At 35.2% G+C, this 19,061-nt stretch overlaps 1 long non-coding RNA gene across 1 annotated transcript; it reads right to left on the reverse strand.

Moving 5' to 3' along the window:
* Window positions 1-4,435: 4,435 nt before the first annotated feature.
* LOC129882285 (uncharacterized) lies at window positions 4,436-18,580 on the reverse strand. Its single transcript, XR_008765741.1, has 2 exons — window positions 18,099-18,580; window positions 4,436-4,788 (listed from the first exon to the last, which is right to left on the reverse strand). It is a non-coding gene; the product is annotated as an uncharacterized LOC129882285 (long non-coding RNA).
* Between the last annotated feature and the right edge of the window lie 481 nt (window positions 18,581-19,061).

Here is a 19,061-nt window from a genome sequence, read left to right on the forward strand (position 1 = left end):
TTGTTGTAAAGTATAAAAATGGATGGAAAATTCATGAAAATATGCATGTAGTTGTTGTGGCCGAATATGGGGGTGGTTTGACAAGTTATGGTGAATTGATTTTATTTAGTGTTTTGGTTGTTGTTGTTATGGCTTCTAGGTTGCTAATAAAAGCTTAATGGTTTTAGTGAAATTGTAGTAGTTGGAGACTTGTTTTACAAGTTATGTAAATTGAATATAATGTTCTTACATGTATGGAATATAATATTGTTAATATGATGTGGTTAATGTGTAAATTATTGGGTTGTCATAATTGAATTTGAAAAAAAAGGGATTAGATTGTTATTGTTCTTATTAGAGTTGGAAGGTCTTGAGGGAAGTAGTATATTGATTGGTATTGTTGTTGGTAATTTAACCAAGTTGAATTCTCAGATTGTTGTTGATAAAATTGACCGAGTTAGATTCTCGGGAATGGTGTATTTACAGGGGAAATAATGCCGAAATTTTGATAGACAAAATGTTAGTTTATGATGAGAATCTTGGATATCTACAACTAATGTTTGCATTCGTTAACATTGTTATAGATTTTGGGAAGGCCAAGAGTTGAGTGATATTGGCTAAGGAAGCGAACAAGGTATGTGAGGCTTACCCTCTTCTTCAAGGCATGATCCCAATGTTATGGTTTCATAAGTGCTTCCATATTTTCTTTGTTTTCAAAAGCTAGGTGTCAATGGTCCCAAGGAAATGACTACTTTTCTTATAACCCGTCAATGTTTTCCAAAATGTCTATAGTTTTCCAAAACAAAGGTTTATAGTATTACAAGCTTATATGACAATAACGATGAAAATGCTTTACAACAACATTGATGATGTCGAGGATGAGAATATGTCTATGCTAAGAATGGCTCCATGTCTGAAAGGTGTTTGATATGACTCTCGTCTTGATTTTTGAATAATAGTCTCATCTTATAGCAATTATTTCTTTCAGGTGAGACAAAGAGACCATGGTTAGTCCATAATACAATCGGAGGTTACCGACCTTCTGTCACTCCGATAGATACATGACTTTTGTTGGGCTCTCATGCATGCTGTCTATATATATATATATATATATATATATATATATATATATATGTATATGTATATATATATATATGTATATGTATATGTATATGGGGGATATGGGGAAGGGCCATATGTTGCGCTATAGATGCATTGTCACCTGGTCTGTTGGCATTATTTTCATTCTTGACGCGGGATGCCCAGACGCGGGACATATGTGGGCGAGTCGACGTCGTTCGGCGCTATGACATGTTCTATTTTCTATGTATATAAAAAAGAAATGTTTTTAAAGTAGAGACAAGCATGCATGGCATCCGGCCTAAAATGGTACTCATATGTACATGTTACTCTCTTATCTCACTTTATGTTCTATGATTCTATGATATGTTTGTTCATACCTTATGTTCTTTATTATGCTGATTTTCATGCCTTACATACTTGGTACATTACTCGTACTGACGTCCCTTCTTGTGGATGCTGCATTTCATGCCACGCAGGTAGGCAGGCAGACGAGTTCGATCCTTAGGAACTCCACCAGCAGTACACCGAGAGCGCTTCAGTTGTTTCGGAGCTTCACTTTATTGATACTACTTTTGTGTATATATTTGGGCACGGCAGAAACCGTCCCTCCTTGTGGTCATATGTATCTTGTTTAGAGGCTCATAGACAGATACGTACAGCTAGATGTTTTGCACCTTTGTTCGTCGCGGTGTAATATGTTAGCAAAGTCTGTTGACACATGGTTATAATTATGCTATTAACAAGGGTATCGCTCATTCGGCCCACTCAGTAGTAACAATAGGATACGTTATAATAGGTTCTCGGAATAACACTTTTGGGTACCCATCGTGGCCATAGTTGGGTCGTGATAGTGGGTGCCTGTAAAATATACTAACATACCCGCATTAGAAGGTGGTGCCTATAAAATGTACTGAAATACCCTTATTAGAAGGTGGGTACCTATAAAATATACCAAAAATTCCTCATTAGAAAGTGGATGCCTGTAAAATGTATTGAAATACCTGCATTAGAAGGTGGTGCCTGTAAAATATACTGAAATACACGAATTAGAAGGTGGGCGCCTGTAAAATGTATTGAAATGCCTGTATTAGGAGGTGGGTGCCTATAAAATATACCAAAATACTTGCATTAAAAGGTGGACGCCTGTAAAATGTATTGAAATATTCGCATTAGAAGGTGGGTGCCTATAAAATATATTAAAATAGTCATATTAGAAGATCGGCGCCTATAAAATATGCTGAAGTATGTATATTAGAAGGTGGTTCCTATAAAATGTACTAAAATACTCATATTAGAAGGTGAGCGCCTATAAAATATACTGAAATAGGTGTATTAGAAGGTGGGTGTCTGTATTTGAATTTAAAATGCCTGTATTTAAAGACAGAAAACATGAATTAGTATTGTGCATAAGAATTCCACCGTCTTTTCTCAGCTAACCAAGATCAACATCAAAGTAATTCCTACAGTTTTAAGTGGTACCTCAACATACCTAAATGTCGACACAATTGGTTCGTCTTATTTCAAATCGAAGTTTCGAACCATATATGTCCCTCATGATTCAAGTGTCCTCACCACAAAAAAAAGTCCTAACTTTCACATAGTTGAATAATATAATTTTAGGACATTTTGGAAAGTACGCTCACGCTCAGAATGATATTCATGCATGCAATTGTGATATCATAGGTTTGACCTTCATGTAAGTATCTACAAATGTGAGAACACCTAAAATAGGATCATGTTTGACTTGTTATTGGCTTGTAATGTAGGCTTGGGGGATAGATAGGATATTATTCTGGGTAAAAAATGACTAAATCTTTCTTGAATATGCATTGTATCTTTGCTTTTGACATTTGTTGTGCATTGATAATTGATCTTCTTTGTTGTATCATTCCTTTTTTTTTTGTATTTGTTTTGTCTTCTCTTGAATCATTTGTTGTTGGAGTTCTTTCCCCCTCTTTTCTCGAAATTATTTTTTAAAAAAAGATTTTGCACCTTTGTTGGAGATTTTTTTTTTGATTTTGTGGTATTGTTTTATTTTTGAAGACATATTTTTCAATTTTGTTCTTCTGGGACTTTAGCATCTTTTCTCTTTGACGTCTTTGATCTTGGTTCTTTGTCCGTTATTTGAATATTTTTGTGTACTATGGAAGGTTGGGCAAATAGAGGGATAATGCATTTAAGCATTCAAAGGGAATAGGTTAAAATGTGGTTGTCCAATGAAAAGGCTCCAAGGCACAATTGGGTCAAAAGAAGGCCTACAATCATTTTCCAACCAATTGTCACTCATGATTTTGCCTCCACAAATATTTAGGCTAAGTTCTAGATCAATATTGTAATGTAATGAATTAATATAAGGCTCACCACGCAAATTCACATGAAACAATGAGATTGATTTCATTCTTGAATTAGATTTATGCATGAGAATTCTCTCAAATGTCACTAAGGCGCAATCTATGATTTTCATGAAGTTGATCCTCTCTATCACACCAAATATTTCTTTCTCGTGCACAGTCCTAACTATGTTGGTACCAATGAAGTCCAGACTTTGATTCATTATATATATATTATTATTATTATTTTGAAAAAAAATTAAATAAAAAATAGGCCGAACCCAAATGAGGATTGCCTACGTATCTTGTAGAAAACAAGAATCAGGTCTGCATAGTTTAGAATACTATAGTATAAGATGCTAAGCAAACAAATAACTTTTTTTTTAAAGAGTACCGAACCCAAGAAGAAATTTCTTATGTATCTCATCGAGATGAAATTAGATTCATTTAATTCATGAAGATACAAACTAAATATATGTACAAACTCTTTTTTTTCTCTTTTCTAATAAGGAATACTGAACCCAAGAAGGGATGTCTACATATAGTTCGTGAAAATATGATAGCAAATGTATGTGTAGAGAAAAGAAATTCACCTCTAAAAAAAGGTAAGACAAAAAAATTAAGATATTTACCGAAGATAAAAATATGTACAAAAATTAATGCAAAAGATAGACAAACTCGGAGCGATGTTTCGTATGCTGGGTGTTAGCAACTCAATGATAGAGTATTTTCCAAATTTTTGTGGGATGATTAATATAGTGATCTCTCAATTACTTATGGGGCGATCATTATTGTGATTGTCTCCAATTATTGTTGGAAACAATATGTTGTGGCCTCTCAGTTGTTTGCGATGGCATTTATTGGTGTGCTACTTGATAGAATATCTCCAGGATTGGGTGTCACAACCCAATTTCTCAGGTCATGATAACACCTACTATAACCCACCAGTAAGTAAGCCAAACCGTTAACTCAGAACTTCAAGTAATGGGTTAGAGGGAAGAAATTAAACAAGAGTGGTGAATTATAAAAATAAACAAAAATAATAAGTCGAAGTAAACCAAAACATGATATAAACAACTAAAGGTCCCTCCCAAAACCTGAAGGTCACAAGTACAGAGCTTCTACAAAATAAAATATGAGTAAAAGTCCCGAAAATGGACCACAAATATATACAACAATTGGCTAGTGTCAAAAAGCAAAAGACGAGCCATCTATACTGAAGGAGACAGAAATGATCCAAAAACATCAAGTGATCACCCTAGTCTCCGAAGCTGACTGCAACATGTTCGATCTTTCCACGAACGGTAGCTGGTGCTCAATCCAGCATCACGAAAGTAGATGCAGAGTGTAGTATGAGTACCAAGACAATAGGTACCCAATAGGCATCATAGGCCGACTGAGCAGAAAAGGTGAAAATAATATGAAAAAGAGGAATAAGCCTCAATAGGAATCAACATAAGCATCTAAAGTGAAAAGAGAACTATATTCTAGAGCTACAGCTAACTATACCTAACTGGGCCCCATAAGCCCAGCAGGAACACTCATGCGCAAGTTAAATAAAACCAGAGCGAACCCCCATAAGCCAGCCGAGTACACACAATAGCTATAACTATCAAGGCTAGGAACTAAGAATCTGTGAGGTCAAGAATCGAAGAACTGTATCATTTCCAAACCAAGGATCTTCGAGAGTCAACGAACTAGGGGTGCCTCAGGGGTCGAGGCTGGGACTGGGACTCAGATGCTAGCCCGAATATCCAACGTGGCCAAGGCTGGAATTGGGTACCGGGATGCTCATTATAATACATCGGTGCGGTCGAGGTCGGGACTGCGTACCAGAATGCTCGTCGTAATGCATTAGTATGATCAAAGCCAAGACTGGATACCCGAATGCTCGTAATACTAGCAAGCCGACAAAGGCCGAGACTGGGTACCCGGATGCTTTCCGATAGTTCAGAATGGATGCCGATACTGGGTACCCAGATACTCACAGATAATTTATCCCATGATGTCGAATATTCTTCTTCCCAACTAGACTACAATAGTACCAAGAATCTCCTCCCCAATGTGTCAACTAATATGCCGCCAAAACTTAAGACGGAGCCAAAGCCAAATGGTCATGAAATCAAGTAATGCCGACACATCTCAAAGTCATGGTTATACCGAGTTATGGATGAGGGTGTTATTAAGAGAAAGGATATCTCCTAGCTAAGGCCAACTACCAGGCACTAGCCCGCTACACCAATCTACAAGGATCTAAGTCTGCCGGAGTGACGGTGGGGCAACTAAAGCAGGGTTACAACCTATATTATGGGCAACATACTCCACAATATCAACAACATGCTCATTCAACTCTCCTAACAATATCGACGAATAACGACAGGATACAGATGCTTCCAGATACTCGAAAAATCTGATAACAAGTCTAAAGCATAATTCCTAACACCTAAGATTTATCATTAAGCTACCTAGCCCAAATTCCAACTATTTCAACATGCTTTCACACATTTCAGATCAATCTAAAGAAAGAAAAACCGTAGCCTACTTGTAGGCTGAACAAGCGAGGTCCAAATCATTGTGCTAGAGCTTTTCCCTTTCGAATGGCCTTGAAACCCTACCACGCTACCAAAAATAGAATCACAACATCGTTACGATCGTTAATACACTAATTTCATAATTCTTATATATGGACCAATTTCCGGATCTAAAACGGGAAAGTTGGACCCGCATCTGAAATTCCAAAATTGGCCACCAAAATAGGTTCTAAATAGCTCCTCAAGCTCAAGGATCAATTTACAACACAATTTGGGGTGGAAAAACAACGCAAGAGGAGCATGCAATAATTTCTCAAATTTTAAGCTAAAGAGATAAACATAACAGCACCTTTACGCAATTATTTCTCACAAACGATGCCCCCACGACCCAAACCAAATATACCACAATATTTCTTGTGAAAAATCCCACATTCTATCCTAAAAACTCACTAAAAACAAAGCTAAATTGGCCAAGATACACTCTTCTAAAATTTAATAAAATTTCATTCCGAAAATAACCAAATTAGTAGCTAATTTCGTAAATTTACATCGAACGACGTATCAAAAGCAGATTTTGATACCTCCACAATGTTCTCCTTAAAATTTCACACAAGATAGCCTTCGGAATCACCTAAATTGGATCATAATTGCTCTTAAAATCGCAAGCCAAAGTTTAGAGAAAATGTCTTTCTGGCATTGCAAGATTTAAATACATCATGCCATGTTGTCGCTCGCGCATCAAATTTCAAAAATTGCCAAATCCTTGGTTTAGACACTCCAGATTCATCCGAAGTCGGAAAAACACAAACCGTATAGGGAATCTGATTGGAAATGACAATTCAGACTCAACAATATAGTGAAAATTCCCATCAAGAATCTTTACAATCAAATGTGGGTCCCACCTCTGAATACCAAAATCCACCAAGGGGGTCAAAAATGAACCCGGAAGCCTCAAAAACCGAACAAAAGGTCATTCCAGACTAAAAGCAATGTTTTGGAGATAACCGTTCTGTAAGAATTCTCATCCGAGCACGTTTTCCAAAAATATTGACCAAAGTCAATCATATGCTAACTTTCAAAGTTAAAAGAGCCAAATGACCCAAACTCGTATCGATTGCCTCAATACTAATGATGACCATGCTTCTAACCTAATTTTGTTAATATGGAGATGATGGAACCATCAGAATTTGAATTTGAGATCTCTTTGATTCGAAACTCAAAAAGTCTCAAGTAAATCAACTTAGAGCTTCAAAATACCAAAACAAGCTTGGGACCTTTAACAATTCAACTAACACTTCTTCTAGAACAAAAACCATCCCCTGAATCCAACGAATACGTCGGAATTCCATTCCGAGAATCGAAACTCCAAAAGCTGATCAAAGTCAAATATTGGCCTAAATTTTCTCAAATTCTCAACTCAAGACCTTAAATCTTGGTTACAACTCCAACACTAATTTCGCAAACTCTCCTAGGCCAATTTCGACATTTCGAAGCTGAGGGAATTGATAGAATTTCATCTAAGACCCTTAGCTTTGATTAGCTCCAAATACCACTTTTGAACATTTAAAGCTTATGAAAACTCAAAAATTCCAAAGACTTAACTTTTTATAGGATTTTTTAAAAACCAACACACGGTACCAATCAGAAATGATTCGGGGCAACTAAAGGAAGGGGTAAAATGGTTATTTTAAAAAATTTCAAAAATGACCTTCAGAGTCATTACAACATCCACTACTAAAAAAACTTTTGTCCGCGAAAGTAAAAGTACAGTCACTGCCTAGAGGCACGAACGGACAAGGGTTCTAGGCGTGCATGCTTTGCCTGAACCTCAAACACCCTCTCGGGTTGACCAACGCCATCACAGAACTCAAGCTGAGAGGACAATCCTCAAATTCACTTCCAACTCTAAAAACTCCTCCAGTGCTTTCTTGGGCTCCAACTTTGGCTCGCTTAGCCTGAACTTGACCAAAAACACCGAATTTCACCTGAGGACGACCAAACTAAATCAAAACCACCGAAATGAGTAATACAGGACCATGGCAGATACAACTCACTCAAAATTTCAAATACTTATCTTATGTTTCCAAATCCTTTTTTCCAAGCCACTAAGGACGTTCTATCAATCCTTATCTATCTTGAAAACCTTCAACCTAATCCAAAATTTGCCTAAAAAATCATACAACACCAACCTCGAAGGAGTTACATACTCTATCTGAACATTAGAGGATAACAACAACCAAAACAAGGAGACACCCCAGGTAAAGCCCCAAATCCCAATCTCAACTTGAAAAACCAAGAACCCAAACTAGAACTCACTTTTCGAAAATGAACACTCCGCTCCAAAGGACGATGGTACGGTGAATGACAAGACCGCATTGAGTTCAACCTCAGTGACTCACTACTACCATAAAAACTTCTGAAAAACTGGCATCGTGTGCCCACAAAACACTCTGCCACCTTAAGTCTGAGCCAATCATCCTAGTCCAAGGGAAACCAAGTCGATAGGCAGTGCACAAGCATGAACAACCGATCAGTAATAGTCAAAGGGAATCTACTCCTACTTACAAACACTACAATCTACCAAATATGCCGAAATCAAGTTCCATCCTAAACAAATTCAAAACCTCACACTATACGAATTACCTTGACCCCATCCTATATATGAGATTTCCAACCAACTCCCCACTAGGTACGTAAAAGAGAGTGGGAAGTTGGTTGGAAATCTCAAAATGTGCAAAATACTCAAAAGAAACAAAGAAATGGTCAACAAATGTATAAACCTATTTCGGCCAAGACTCCAGGTATTGACTTAAATACTCCCAACCCTTCTCCGTATTTTAATTATAACAAATTGATACAAGCGTTGCTATTGTGAGATAAAATGTACAAAGCGGTCGTGATACAGGTATTGACTCAATGCTCTCAAACCCCAATCCCCGTCTTAATTGTGATACTGTTGATATGGTTGACTCAATGCAAAATGGATAAAGCAAGCGTGAAATAGGTATTGAATCAATGCTCTCAATCCCCCATGGCTCATCGAATAATATTTTTAATGTGTTGTTTGATTTTGAAGTTAACGGAAGTGAGGATGGTGGGATACGGGAGAAACCTACTATCTTGCCGGATGGGGTGTCCAAAGGAGGGTATTATCTCATGTTTTGCATGTGAGCCTATCGATTGACCCTAGGATTGCCTCTAGAGCCCCTGCTACCACTGCTCAACCTGCTACCTCTATTCAACATGTTGCTAATAAGATTCAAAGCTCCAAGGATGCTACAGGTTCTTTGGGTTCAAATACTATTAGAAGCATAGGTACTAAAAATTTGTGCAATGAGAAGATTGGTATAAACTGTGATAATGCTCAGAAAATGGTCTCTAATCATCCTCCTGCTGTGACCTTTGGTGGTGAACAAGTTTGTGAGGCTCCTATTGGTTTGGTTTCTGTGAGTGCTATTGCAGAGCTAAATCAATCTCCGTCTGGAGAAAATACTTTGAGATCTCATCAGAATTCTATGGATACTACTCCAGATTCTAGTACTTCTCTGAGGCAAGTTCAAGGCCCTACTTTGGGGATTGAAAAACAGTGGGTTTTCAGATCTGATTCGGGTCCAAATCAGCTTCAAAAAGTGCCCCAACAGGCCGGTACAAGTATAGAATCACATGACTTTATTACTACTTCTACCTCTATTCAATTACAGGCCTTTTATGCTTTTTTAACTTAGCATTCTGATGTGAATTTTGAGTTCAAAACTCATGAGGTTATTACTGATTTGGGTATAAAAATAAACAAGGTACAAATCATATTATTGAGGGTGCTAATGTCCAAGATATGACCTGTAATTTTAGAGCTGATCACTCTCCAAGTGCTGAAGCTGATTCTAGAAACTCCAATTAGACCGCTAACTCTAGGACTATCAAAACAAAGAAGCTAGAAAGAGGAAACAATAAAAACAACAGCAAGTTGTTGCTGCCACCACTGCAAATACTTGCTCAAAGTTCATTTTACTTGATCTGAATACTCCTATCAGAAGCCCAGATTTTAATAGTGAAGACCCTCTCACTATTACTCCTCTGAACATTCAGTCAGGTCTTGTTATACAACCAAAAAAAGACTCCACCATCATCTATACTCTAAATACTACTCCAACTTTAGCAAATGAGCTTGATGAGTATGGTGTTTTACATTCAAAATATGAATTTGGTAAAGAGTTTCAAGGAGAAGTTGAACAAGAAGGTGAGGAAGAGAATGCTAAACAATTCAGTAGGGCATTTGCACCCTCCAAAATCACTACTAATGTTATGAATGATGAGATGAATCAATTAGATGGTAAGTAAGGTTTATATCCTCGAGGCATTCACCACAACCCAAAACTTGTAAATATCCTTGCTTCTGCTAGCAGACCAAACACTAGGCTCCATAATATCATATTCAATCAATGATTAACACAATTGTATGGAATGCTAGAGGTATCAATACCAAAGGTGTCATCGACAGACTTAAGTCTCTCAAACATATCTATCAAACTTCCATTATTTCCATCCTTGAACCGTTTTCCAGCAATGCATATCTCCAAAGTTTTAGATGCAACTTGCTACAGATAAATCTGTTTGCAATCCTAATGCAAAGACACTCTTAGAAGGCCTCTCAGGGATAAGTTATTACATCATGCTTCCTCTAATCTTCCTTGGTGCACAGTTGGAGACTTTAACGTCATCACCTCTACTATTGAGAAATTAGGTGGAATCCCATACAACATGCAAAAAAGTTTTGAGTTTATTAGTGTTATTGAAGCTTGTGGTCTCATGGATTTGGGGTAGCATGGCTCATATTTCATTTGGTGTAATCAGCGGAATATGAATCAAAGAATCTGGAAGCGACTTGATAGAGCTATGGTGTCAGACAATTGGTTATCTACTATACCTCACACCTCAGTTACTCACTTTTCTTCTACTGGTTTCAATCACAATCCTTTGCTACTGGAATGAATGCTAGACAAGACTCCGCTATAAAATATTTTAAATTCTCGAATTGTTGGGTGGATCATCCTACTTTTTTAGAAACTGTAAAGTCATGTTGGGACGGAGAATTGTCAGGAAATCCAATGTGGTCCTTCCACCAAAAAATGAAAAGGCTTTCGTCCACCCTCAGTAAATGGTCGAGAATAGAATTCAGCAATATTTTTGCCAAGGTTAAAGAGTATGAAGATTTGGTGAAAAGTGCCAAAGACAATCTGATAGCGTCCAATAATGATGAGAACAAGATGAAATTGCATGCTCTCAATGCCGAATACATCAGATTTCTAAAATTAGAAAAAACATTCTCAAGCAAAAAACTTAGCTTCATTGGTTTAAGGATAACGATGGTAACACTAAGTATTTCCATGCCTTAATTAGAGGTAGAAGAAGATGGTTATTTATTCACAAGGTTACTAATGAGGAGGGAGATTGGATTCAGGGTGATGAACCGATTGCTAGAACTGCTTATGACCACTTTCAAAAAATATTTACCGCTGAAGTGTCTCCAATTCTGGAGAATATTTTGAACTACATTCCTAGAATGGTTACAGATGTTCAAAATGATAGTCTTCAAGCCATGCCTAGCCTTGAGGAATTGAAACATGTGATTTTCTCCATGAATTCTAATTCTACAGCCGGTCCGGATGGTATGAATGAAAAAAATTTCCAAGCTTGCTGGAAATTATTGCGGTGAACCTACTAGCAGTGGTTAACTCCTTCTGTGGTCATGCTATGCCTAAATTTTTTTCTCATGATTGTTTGGTCTTACTCCCAAAAGTAGACCATCCGAATACACTTTCTGATTATAAACTCATTGGCCTCAGTAACTTCACCAACAAGATCATATCAAAGCTTATTTGCCTCAGGCTTGCTCCTATTGTTCCTAGTTTTATTTCTCCTAATTACTCGGGGTTTGTAAAAGGAAGACATCTCAGAAAATATCATGCTAGCATAAGAGATTATTCATGATATCAGCAAGCCTACTATTGGACAGAATGTGGTTATCAAGTTAGATATGGCTAAAGCATACGATAGAGTTTTGTGGTCCTATACTTGTCTAGTACTGAGAAGAATAGGGTTTTGATGAGACCATCATTGATATGATTTGGCGAATCATGGCTAATAATTTGTACTACTTCACTATTAATGGATCTAGACATGGATTTTTTCACTCGACTAGAGGGCTCAAACAGGGTGATCCACTTGCTCCTGCCTTATTTATATTAGGTGCAAAAGTGTTGTCCCGAATGCTAAATAGTCTTTATAATTATCATTTCTACCATGGTTTTTATATGAAGGAAAGAGGCCCACAGACTAATCACTTGAGCTTTGTGGATGACATTATTATCTTCTCCTCTGGTAAAAAGGAAATTCTTCAGATTATCATGACGACCTCAACTCTTTATGAACAAACTTCGGGGCAGCTTATAAACAAGAATAGGAGCCACTTCATGATGATTTCTAATGCACTCCAAGACAATGTGAATACAGTCAAACAGGTCATAGATTTCACTCAGAAGCATTGGTCGTCAGAGAGTTATGTATTACGCAGACATAATCTCAAAGGTTATTAGCATAATTAGAGGGTGGCATTCTAAAATCCTCAGTTATGGTGGTAGAGCTACACTTGTGAGATATGTTCTTCAATTGCTCCTTATTCATCTTCTATCGGCTATTACTTCCGCCAGCACTATTCTTAAACAGATTGAGAGAACTACTACTGATTTTTTCTGGGGTTAGAAGGATAACAAGAAAACATATCACTGGTCTTCATGGAAAAATCTTTGCTACCCTTATGACGAAGGTGGTATTGGGATGAGGCAAATTACAGATGTGTGCAAATCTCTCCAAGTCAAGAAATGGTGGATCTTTAGAGCTAAACCGACTTTGTGGGGGTGATTTCCTTTCCAAATACTGTCAGAGAGCCAACCCCATCATCAAAAAATTTCATACTGGACAGTCTCTTATGTGGAAACACATGATGCACAACAAACACATTACTGAACCTCATATTCAATGGAGGGTACTCTCGGATTCCTGTTGTTTTTGGTGGGATAATTGGCTTGAAATTGATCCCTTAACTTACTATAGACAGGAGTTAGGAAGAGCAAATAGTGCGCGAGAGGCTAATTTTCTTATAGATAGGCAATGGAACATCGATATGATTAATCAGTTGGTTTCAGCGTAGCTCATTCCTCTTATAGTTTCTACCATAATTCAGCTTTAAAAAAACACACCGAATCAACCCATTTGGAAGCTGAATACCAATGGAAATTGTTCTTCGGCATGGTAGCTTGTGAGGAATCACAGACCAAGACTCCTTCTGATCACTACACTTGGCACAAAAACATCCCATTTAAATGGTTCTGTTTGCTGTGGAGAGATTTTAAAGGCAAACTGCCAACGGCAGAAAAAATCACCACATTCGGCCATGGTTCCACTTCTTGTTATTGCTGCCACAATCTAGGTCCAAACACCATTGAACATATTTTTAGCATGGGGCATTTTGCTAGAAACATTTGGTGCTACTTCTCAGATCCTCTTCTCATAAGGCACAAAACCACACCCCTCAAGCATCTTATTATGGGTTGGTGGCTACGCAAGTATCACACAGAAGCTCACAAACTTATCCTTCACTCCACCCCAATATTTATATGGTGGAATTTGTGAAAGAATAAATGCACAAGCAAATACGAGGGAAAGAGCTCCAACTTGGCTAGAGTAAAATTTGCAGTGTTCAAGGATATCTCTAATCATCTTAGAGCTTCTTTCCCCTATATTCATTGGCCTTCAAACTGAACTTACACTATTTCTTGCATTGATAAGTGTACTCAAGAGATGAAAATTACCAAAGTCTCGTGGATTAAGCCAAAACTTGATTTTCTTAAGCTAAATACTGAAGGTAGCTCTTTGGGTAATCCTTGGGTCATTAGAGGGGGAGGCATATTAAGAGACCATATTGGTAAATTCATATTCGCTTACACCATACCTCTAGGGGAAGGAACCAACAATCAAGCAGAAATAGAGGCGGCCATTTATGGACTAAGATGATGCATTCAGTAGAGCTTCCAGCATGTTATTCTAGAAGTTGACTCGGAGTTGCTCAATAGATGAATTAATCAACAAACTAAACCTCCGTGGACTCTTCACCAGGTAACTCATGACCTTGTTGATATCTCCAAATTATTTCACTTCTTTTTTTGTAGGCACGTCAATGGGGAAGCTAACTACACTGTGGATGCTCTTTTCAAGCATAGTCACACCATCACCACTCCAGGTCACTACACTACTCTCCAAGAGCTACCACATGGGGCTCAAGGATACTACATGCTAGATAAAGCCGACCTAGCTAGTTTCAAACGAAGAAAAATCAAACAGATTAAGAAGCCCCCATGATCTCCTATTGGTGTTACAACATTGGATTAAACACCCAGTTATAGCATATGCAGTTCTCAACCGATTTTTGTTTGGGTTACTTAGTGCTCTTTGTTCTGGCTATTCTTTTTTATAATTATAGCCTTTATGAGATTCACCCCAAATTTTTTATTTAGATTTTTTCTTTATTATGTAAAGGGAGAGTTTCCCTTATTTACACTTTCCTAGTCTCTTTGTATCGAGATGAGTCTTCTCCTTTACGTGCATAGTTTCTAGGTTTCATTTGCTAGTATCGAAGATGAGTCAGCTGCCCTTAATAGGACGATCGACTTATGAACCACTATAGGATCGGAGGTTAGATTTATGTTTCTCTCCTTGTATTTTTCTATTTTATTTATAACAAAACTTGGAAGTGTGTGGCTCAACCCTTGACCACCACGAAGAGTGAGATCCTTTGATAAGATTCGTTTATAAAAAAAATCACTTATTATATAGAGTCGCCACCTAATTTATTAAGAAAAATAAAGAAAAATATTTGATGCATGCCATATATGATTCACATTTCATTCTGCGAAAAATTAATTTAAATTGTAGGTAAGAGTTTACATTATTTCAAAAGGATTGTGTTAGATACTTTTCGAAATCCACAAAATGTAGTACCTAGTTAAACTTAATTTATCAAAGAGAGAAAATAAAATTATTATTTGCAAGTATAACACATATATATATAAAAAAAATATGTACTAAAATTATATTAAGATATGTGTATAAAAGAGTATGTATCAAATAAATAATGTATATTATTGTCAATTATGTATATAAAAATATAAGAAAGACGATATAAATGTATATATAAAAAATAGTTTTTATGCAATATTAAAAAAATTGTTTAATTAACATGAAAAAGGAAACTCTTTTACAATATAAAAAGAAAAACACATTTTGCAATGTGTAAAAAAAATACTTCTTTTATAGAAAAAAAATATTCTCAGATAACATTTTAAACTTACAATATCAATGAAAGAATAAATTATGAAAAGTATTTTAAAAGAAAAAGATTATTTAATTGTCTAAAAATGTGAATTAACTGATTAAATAGTTAAATCAATTAAATTTCTTTATGTAAGTATTTTTACGACTTAATGTTTGCCTCACGTTAATAATATACACAATAATAAATTAACAATATTATTTGAACTTAATTTGAATAACTTTCTCAGAGAGAAATTCTGGATACCTATAAAGACACTTAATAAAAGTATTAACAAGAGATAAATATGAATAATAATAATAACAACAACAACAACAACTAAAATAAAATCCGTCTTATAAACATGGAAGGCCTTGAAAATCGACAATAATTTTTTCATCGACCACTTTTTAATCTTGCAAAATATAATGTATAACATAATAAATTTAGCAAATACAAAATAATGTCAAAACGATCCTTAACGAACCCCGCAAAAATAATATATGGACAAAAGAATACAAAACTAGCTAAAGAAAAGTTAATCGAATCATTAAAAAGAATCTAATTTATTTATAACTTAGTCCACCAGTAACATACAACAAAAGGCAAGAAACAAAAAATAATAATTAAAAAAAATAACAAATAAAAAAGCAAGACTCCAATAATTGAAGTTGACAATGACATAAATAGAGCAAATAACAATATAATGAAAAGTAAAGGAATTAAGGATGGAGCTAAATAGTGCTAAGATCAATAATAGTACCCAAATTAAAAAAAATAAAAGTAACACAAACAATGGTATACTAATTAAGATCGAGCAAAAGAAATATATAAACATACACCAATCAATCTTAAATAGAGCAGAGGTAATGAAAGGAAAAAAATAATAGTAGTAGAACACTAATCAACAAAAAATGAATATTTTAAACAAAGTTATAGCTAAGCATCATAATATAGCATTATTATATTATATGCCAAAGAAACATGAATGAATAGCAAATGTTTCAAGAATAACAAATATAAAATACAAAAATAGAAAGATAAACAAAATAAGACCACACAAAATCAAATTTAAACTAAAATTTTCATCTTTTAAAATGGAAAGGCCTTAAAAATCAACGGAGAATTTTTTTCATTGACAGCCGTAATTTAAAGTTAGCCACTAAAGGCACAAAAATAATGATAACGTCTACTATGACCAGAGCAATAACAAAAATTAATGGAAAGCTACAATAATTATTAAAAATTAACCCAAAAACAAACTTATTAACAAATCAACAACCAATCAAATGTAGGGCTGTTCACAGTTTTGGTTAAAATCAAAACCAAACCGAAAATTTAACCAAATCGAATAAAAAAACCGACATTCAGTTTGGTTTGGTTTGGTTTGGTTTTAAATTTGAATAACTAATAATATTTGGTTTGGTTATGGTTATAAAAAAAATAACTGAATAATAACCGAACCAAACCGATAATTATATACTTAAAATTTATAATTATTTATATGTATAATATTAGTTTTTCATAAATAATTAAAGATATTTTATACGTTTTAATTATTAATTTAATATTAATATACTTATTTTTAAGGCCCAACAATCCAAACCAAACTCTCAAGCCCAATTATAAATTTCAATAAACACTAAACAGCGGTCCAAGTCCAACAATCCAAGCCCATTAGCCCAACTCTCAAGCCCAATTCTAAATCCTAAATTCTAAATCCTAAATTTCTAATAAGCACTAAGCACTTGAGCAGCAGGCAGCAACATAAAGTAAAAGTTAAAACTTTAAAACCCTAGTATCTGTTTTCCTTTTACATTTTTGTTCCTCTCACGTTGGTTTCTCACAAAGTCACAGACTCACAGTCATAGACTAACAGTGAAGGCTCAAGAGCAACCTCAACTCCTCAACCCCAAGTATAAGATTGTCAAATTTTGAGAAGGTTTGTAAGGAGTTTTTCAAATTTTAAATTGATTTTAAGTTGTTTTCTTTTTTTTTCCGAATGTTTAAGTTGTTTCATTTTCTGTTTTGAACCTCTATGGGTCGTGAGGAAAAAAGAGCTTCATAAGAATTTGAAGAATGTAGAGAGAGAATATTTGAATTATCTCGGCAAGTCATAAACCGAATAACCGAATCAAACCGAACCAAACCGACAATAACCAAACCCGTGGTTATTATTTTACTTGATTTGGTTGTGGTTTTAGACATTTAATAACCGATTAAATTGGTTTGGTTATGGTTTTAATCAATAACCGACCCAAACCGAACCATGAACACCCCTAATCAAATGTTAATCAACCATAAAATCATCTCCAATTTAAAATCTATAAAGGTAAACAACCGACAGAAAATGAAACAAACAAAAGAAAAGACAATCAAATAATTAAATCCCACCTAACATAATTCTTCATTTCATGAAATCAAAGATATAACACCAACATCTGTTAGTTAATAATCTAAAATTTATGTGTATATCACTTCATAGTAACTAACTAAAAAGAATTATAAGCTAATCATCCAACCCATAGGACCCACAAGCAAATAAACTAATGAAAAATAGACAAAACAGTAGCTAAATATGAACAACAATAGAACAACAAATACAAAGCAAACACGATTGAAATATAATGGAGACAAATGACCTCTTAATAGAAACTACCACAACTACACCAAAGCTGAATCCAAACCAAAAAACATATAATGGATTTAGAAATTAGCATACAAAATGACAATAATGATTTAAAAATTAGAACGACCATAAGTAATACTCCCACTTCAGAACGAAATTAATGGGTCAAATCTAGATTTTACCATCGTTGAAGATGGAGCTTGTTGTTTTGCTGGAGGACGAAGCATCTGCTCGTTGATGTTTGCTATTGTGTTGATCTTGATTCACGCTGGCGAGCTATTGGTTGTTGGAGCTCATCGTGGCTGTTGAGCTTCTTTATCAGTAGTGAGGAAGGAAGATGAAGAAGAGTAGTTGGGCAGTGAAATTTTAGTTGGGTGGCGGCAATCTGGAAACGGAGCAAGGAGATGAGGGGGGAAGGGGTGGCGCTGGACGGTTGGGAGTGGTTCTGTGGTGGTTCGCCGGTGAGATGGAGCAGCGGTTGTCTCAAAGGAGAGAATATGCGGCAGTCTTCTTTTCTTTGGAGAAGATGGAGAAAATATAGGGGTGGGGGCTTCTTCTCCAAAGGGAGAAGGAGAAATATTTTCAGGGTCTCCTTTTGAGTCTGCCCTAACTGACTATCTTTATACTACTCATTCCAAAAGAGTTACAAAGAAAAAACAAATTGCTCACTTTACAAAATTATGGGCCTAAATATGAGCTAATTAAATATTCAAATAATTTAATATTTATCTATGCTTTACATTATTTTTAAATTGTGTTAAATACTAAAATAAATAGAAAATAAATATAATCAATGACACATATTAAAATATAATTTAATTAAAAATAATGATTTAAAAAAATAAGACAATATTTAAAAATTCAACAAACTATGAGAAAAACATTAATAATTAAAATTAACTAAGGTTCAAAATAAATTAATGAAAAATCCTAATATTTTGAAATTAAGAATAATTATCGATAAATTATTCTAAAATAAAAAAATGTATTTTTAAACTATTTAAAGAATTAAAAACTTAAAAGTATTAATTTTAAAAAATCAAGCCAAAATTGGGTATCAACAATCGACATGGTACCTTATCCAACATGAATTCACACATCATAATCAGAAACACAACGAATAGGCACAAACACTTGTACAACCA

Source organism: Solanum dulcamara, chromosome 1 (genome assembly GCF_947179165.1).
Source record: "Solanum dulcamara chromosome 1, daSolDulc1.2, whole genome shotgun sequence".
Lineage (NCBI taxonomy): Eukaryota > Viridiplantae > Streptophyta > Magnoliopsida > Solanales > Solanaceae > Solanum > Solanum dulcamara.